Source organism: Dreissena polymorpha, chromosome 6, assembly GCF_020536995.1.
Source record: "Dreissena polymorpha isolate Duluth1 chromosome 6, UMN_Dpol_1.0, whole genome shotgun sequence".
Lineage (NCBI taxonomy): Eukaryota > Metazoa > Mollusca > Bivalvia > Myida > Dreissenidae > Dreissena > Dreissena polymorpha.
Window position 1 is genome coordinate 84459619 of NC_068360.1, and position 7068 is coordinate 84466686.

Consider the following 7068-nt stretch of genomic DNA (forward strand, 5'->3'; position numbering starts at 1 on the left):
TTTCAGACTTTTTCTGTCAAACTTTTATTCCAAACTGATTTTTAAAACACATTTTTACACCAGTTAAGTAACCCACGTCTTCACGTTTTCAATGTCAAGTTCGCAAAAACATGTTTGCACCACACTAACTAGGCATCATGTAGTTTCAGTGTATCAGAAAGCATATCCCAGTAATGACAATCGACTTTTAGCAGCATGACTGTTCTGGCGGTTATATTCCCTTTCATAACATTCATAATTATTTTGACATTATCCTCTAAATAACTCACAATTAATGCTTACTGCATTTTGACATTTACTCAGATAGTACAATACCGGCCGTAGTAACTAGCAGCACGTGTTTCGACAAAACGCATTTACTGCGAACGTGCATATATTCGTGGAGGATTCATCCACAATCTTACTGTGTTTTAACTTGGCAACATTCATATTAAATAATGGCAAACAGTAGACATATATTGTTTATTGTCATTACGGTATTTATTTTTGAATCACCGAGTGCTGCACTACAAGAATTACGTCTTCTTGCACAGCAACCATGGAATAGCAATTGGCGAAGTAGGATAGATCCATCCGAGGAAGAGAAATTCAGCCTGTGTGACAAAGCAATACAGAAAGCTCTGAAAGATATTAACGCGTTTACAGGCCTATTAGACGGATATAACCTCACTTACCACTACGTCGACATGGAATATGTTAGTAAAGCAATAATAATAATACTAATAATAGTAATAATAATAATAATAATAATAATAATAATAATAATAATAATAATAATAATAATAATAATAATAATAATAATAATAATAATAGTAATAATAATAATAATAATAATTTGTATTATTATTTGCAATTATTATTTGCAATAAAAAGTATGAATATTTTATTGAGTGGGTATTTGTATTGTTTATTATTATTGTTGTTTTAATAGTTTATTCTTATAAAAATAATACCCATTTTGTAAAATGTATTTGTTTTTAAATTATTATCAGTGATTATATTCATTATTGTTATTTGTTATGTCTTAAAAAATTAATAAAAATAATAATACAAACAATTAGAATTAGAATAAGAATAATTTGTATTATTACTTGCAATTATTATTTGCAATTATTAGTATGAATATTTTTATTCAGTGGGTATTTTGTATATTTTTTATTATAAATTTTGTTTTAATTTATTCTTATAAAAATAATAACCACTTAGTATAATATATTTTTGTTTATTAATATTAATGATTATATTCATTATTGTTATTTGTTTTGTCTTATATTAATAATAAAAATAAAAATATTATAACTGATTGATTTTTCTTATTGATTTGGCGTAGTTGTGAAAAATAATATCGCGGTGACAAATGCTTTTGTTTTCTTAATGTAGTCATAAGATATTGGAAAAAGAAAGTTGTTAAGGCATGTAACACTAATATGTTTCTGTCATGTTAAAGGTCGCTGAATTTGTTTTGATAAGGTAAACCAAACATTTACTATATTAGGTGTGAGGGGATGGGGTCAATGAATGTGTACATCTATAAATCAAAGTTCCTTAAATACCTCTTCATTTACTCTGATATATCAATAATGCACCACCATAAAAAACAAGACTTATATATTTTTCAATACATTTTCTGTATTTGGTAAAGCATCTGGAATGTCTTCTGTCTGCAGCGAACACGACACACATCAATAATGATATAATAACTTAACAAATACAAATGATCAGAATTTATGTTATCTACATGAAAAAAACCCATTTAATGCATACACATATACAATATCCAACTTTGTTTTCATCTCTATATTAACCAATACCTTAATTATTAATAAAGTACGAAAATGTATTCAAACTGCAACAGTAATTAAAATGCAAAAAGGAAAAACAAGCATACACCTTAAATTTGTTTTTACAGTTCGACTGTCCAAAGCTGAAAGACGAAAAACCGCCAAACACACTCAATGTCCTCGTGCACACTTTCAGTTCGATCAAGCGTTCATTACATTGCATTATGGGAAAATAATTGTATTCTAATTCGTAAACATAAACGACAAAAATGATATTTCTTTTGGAAAATGTATTGCTACCGTTATCATGTTCGCAAGCTTAATATCCATGAATAATGGCGGTACAAGGAAACTTCCTTCTTTTTCCTATGCTCAAGTAATCACATATTTCAGGAAAGAATGTTCTTCTTCGTCATTGTTCTTAGCAATACTTGTATTACTGTTTACAATTGTATTTTTCAGTGCAGCCAAAAGTCAGGCTTGGATTTGCTTAATAGCATGATGGAAATTATTTTCAATGAGGGAAATCCACTTGTGATAATCGGCGGTGCATGCCCAGAAGTAACAGAGATGATTCCAGGTGTTGAAATAATATATAATATGGTTCAGGTAGGAATTCACACATATTGACTGTAAAATGCATCACTGCATAGTTAACGTTTGTATATCCGTATTAAGCCATATTAAATAACATGTATTGTGACATAAAACTTAATAAAATTAAATGTTATTATACTTTTTTTAAGTTATTCGCGTCCTGTGTCAATCATTTACGAATACAAAAGAAAACACTCCTTAATCGATTCGTTTGCGATTGTAACACGCTTTATAACTTCATACATTTACAATAATGGTCACGCATTAAACATTATGTTCAAGATGTTTCTTCGAACTATTTATTTGCTCTCAGATGAAGGAGTGTATTTGTTTATTTTTTTAGTCTTTGAGAAAAGTGGTAAATTAGTCTATATTCTGTAACATAGTTCGTCGAGACACAATACAAGATAAACGTGAACAGTAAACGTTGACAAAGTCCAATTCTGTTTTCTTTACGTTTTATTTCTGCTTATTAACACAACACATTGTTTTCCAATGTTTGTCATATTCAAAATCAAAGCGAAAGCCCGCAACGGGCGCAGCACGCGAAAGCAAGCAATAATGTGCCAACTATCTTCCACTGCGCAAGTAAGACTGCCTTATTAATATAGACATAGATAAACAACGAAAGCTTCCAATTGATAATTGTTACGTAATCAGTTCTGATTTGCCGTGTAAAGTCACGTGTCTGCAACGTAGAGTTGATTTAACGTGTACTATTCTGATTAGCCGTTTGTAAAGCCATGTGTCTGCAACATAAATGACAATTGCAACGGACACATAACGAATACATACGGAATGGACTGAAGATTGACACGTAAGGCAAGAAAATATTCGTGACCGGCACTTATTGAATTTCGATAACCCGAGGCTACCTAAATGTTGATCCAGGTGGCCGCCTGTCCAAGACCGCATTAAATCTGGTACACATTTCGACTATCATATTTATCCAACAATGCCCCAAATGTGCGTTTTGTGTGCGTTACGTTACAATTCAACATGTAGCCAAGTCCCCTAAAATGGATTCGTAAGTGCTACACTAATACAAGCGTTACTTTATTTTAGTCACACATATGATTAAAAATATCTAGAGAAGTGCCAATTTGTATGAACTATTGTATAAAAGTTTTCTATACATGTGTTTATATGATGTCGATAACAAAATGGTTCTGTCTCGGGTAGTGTATTTAAATAAGTATATGCTTATAGCACCTCTTTTAAAATGTTAATAGAAAGGGAATGCATTCGGTTCGGAAAAAAACCTGGGTATTGTTATTCCTATTCTACGTTAATAACTTTATTGATTCACATTTATTTAACGATGACAACGAAGACTTTTGTTTGAAGTTAATGTAAATGATTAAGTCGAAAATAAAGTGAAGTCGATTACCTGAATATAAATAATAACAATACAACTAACCGCCTATAGAGTCGTAAATACAATACGTAGTCCAGTAAGTAATCCACATTTAACACAATAGGTTTTTTCCTATTAGACAATCATATAAACATATTAAACAAGTAAATATATCAGAATAATTTTGAGTTAAGTACGTAAGCCACACATAATAAATTACATATAAAGGGATATATTAATATAAATGACAGGTTCCACGGATACTTTGTGTATGGTAATTTTATGGTAAACTCACTTTCTGTCAATCCCTTTTTTTACCCTGCCCGTAAACATCATGAAGGTAATGCAAAATAAGTCCATGACAAGATGCAATAATTGAATAGATAAAACATATGGTACGTTTGGTGGGCTATTTCCACTCTTCACAAACAAATGCAAACGGGAACAACAACTACACGACATTACCAAGTTTACTTGCACAGTCAAGGAAATAAAACCAAAACAGTTTATCTCAGAAAGACTTTTACAATACCGCAATTGCAGCCTTAATTATGAGCCCACATACGATATGACCATGCTTTGACATATGCAATCATGAAAACCCTTTCCCGACCGAATAAAGCGACAAACCCAGTTCAAATGCAGGTTATTCAGCCAACAAAAATTGCAAGAAAATAGTTAAACATGGCAACAACGTAAAGAGCAATCACATATGAGTGTCTTTTGTTTATCTGTGACTACCGTGGACTTTTTCTCGTTTAATCTCGTAAAACGCGTAAATCGGTATTTTCAAAAAAATATGTTTGAGCATCTCAGTCGAAACTAGCTTCTCTAAATACACATTACTAGTTTGTGAGTGGTATATAGTTTTTCTTCGTCTGGCTCTGCTTATGTTTTGTATTAATTTGAAACGCATGCTGTTATTGTATATGTATGTGTATGACGATGAGCTGTATGTATGCTTAAGTCAACATAAACTATTCTGTTATTTTCTGTTGTTCCAGTTTGTTACTATTTGTTACTCATACAAAGCATGTAAGAATATCTCGAATATTTCGTGTATTACCAGAAAGAACAACAACAAACGGCCCAGTAACAACAGCGATACACTATACTGTATGTGTGGTGTTACTATCATAAGTGCATGTCTTACATTCAGCCTTTGTTACGCTTTTATATAAGATTATTATTAATGGATTATAAATAGTATTTGATTATGTATTCAATAATATGTAATTATTTGCAGCCATATATATTAAGCATGTAGTACGCAAAGTGGTTTTAAAAATTCAGTAGGAATCACGTTTTTTAAGGGATGTCAACGAATATCCAAATATCCGAATGTCCGAATAAGCTTGTTTTGTATATATGGTAAATTCATTTGAACTGACTATGAAAGAAATGGTAAATTGGATGCTAACTGTTCTTCAATCGTTTACATTGTACGGACCTGATGTTAATGGTATTAATTCATATGCATTTTCATATTTATTGTTCAAGTTATTTCAGATTGAATATCTTGCTTCATCATCTAACTTGGCTGATAGAAACCGATTCCCCAGTGTATACCGACTAACAGCCCCGGAACGTGTTGGTACTGCCATTGTGCAACTGTTAAGAACCTTCAACTGGAATCGTGTAGGGATTATAGCGGAAGAAGGACACCTCTTAATGGTAATGGATTTTAAGTATAACATCCGCAGGAAGGGTTGGATCTATATTGCTATATGTCAAATAACTTTTGAGGACTGTCCCCTAAACTTTGCACATTTCGCAATAGGTTTGACAAAACGTTCATCTACATCTACTATGTAGCGACATAAAATGCAAATATATAAGCACTGATGTACCATTTAAAATAGGCTTTTTATTTTCAAAATAGGGATTGTGCAGATCATAAATTTCTCGTGTATTGAAGGATTTCCGAGTGTTCCGCGAAAATGGTCACCTATTTGAAACGGTTTTCGCTCGCAACAAACATGTTGTGGCCTTCAGTTTGAAAATAAAACTTTGAACTTAAATGATAAAGTGAGTTATTTTCTTTTTCAAAAAGAGATTTTGGTACACATTGAGGGATCTCGGAAGCACTTGCCACATAATTGACCATTTTAGACGGTCTGTCGCGCGCAATAACCAGGCAGCTGCCCTAAGGTCAATGTCTAAAATTGTAGTAAAAGATCACAATATTCTCAAAATAAGGCTTAACCAGACTTAACATTTCCATGCACTTACGGATTTTAATATACAGTGACATCGCTAGTTTTCCGAGATGTCTTAAGCACTCTTGCGATTAATGTCAACCAAGAATATTAATCGATTTTACCACAAATAGGATTCTTCATACGATAAACATACATCATTGTACGGAAGTTATAACCCATAAATGGTCGTCTTATCGGTTTGTTTATTAAAAATGTGTATCGTTTCAAATTTTATCTAATATAATGTTCGTTCAACGGTTGTTTAGAAAGATCGGTGTTCAATTCTTCTATTTTCTGATGTGCCCCGATGCTAATAAGTATTTCGTTTGAAATACTCAAGAATCAGTCACCTATTTCTCTAAAATTAATTACGCAGAAAGCATATTTTATGTACATCTTAAAACGTAAAATATGATAACACTATTTGGAAAATAATAGATGGGTTGATAATATATCGTTTTATTTCTAAACACACGATAAAATATGAAGCTTCTGGACTTAGTCGAATAAGTGCACAATATTCGTACCAAGATGCGATAAGGTAAATATTTCATTCGAATCAAACTCTTTCAAACAACAACATATTTAAAAACATATTGAAAAACAAAAAAAGTGGCTTAATTATTTTATTTAGGGATATTAGATAATAATTATTGATTGTAGTGTTTTTATCGACTAAAAATAGGGTTTAATGAAATAAACCTCGTTTTCTGCCATACCAACAAGTTTCAGATCAGCATCGATACAATTATTGTATACGTACTTATATTGAATTAAAATGTAGTAAATGTGACAAGATTTTAATTCAAAGTGCTATTCAAACATGCCGTAACCGCCCGATTTCCGCCTGTTGTCTGTTAATCTTTTTCTGAAAAAAAAAATAAACGCCCTGAATGTTAACATTATTAATTATTATTTCAAATTATGATCTGTGTTTAGACTATAAACGACTTGCGGAAGGAAGTCGAGAATAAGAATGTAGCTGTTATTGCCAACATTTTCGTTAGTCCAAACTCAACAATTCTGCTGGAAAATATGAAGTCATTAAAGGTAAGCATATTTATAACCTTTTATGTTTATTTATCGACACCAATGCACGTGTTTGTTTGAATAATTCATTATTGGCTGCAAC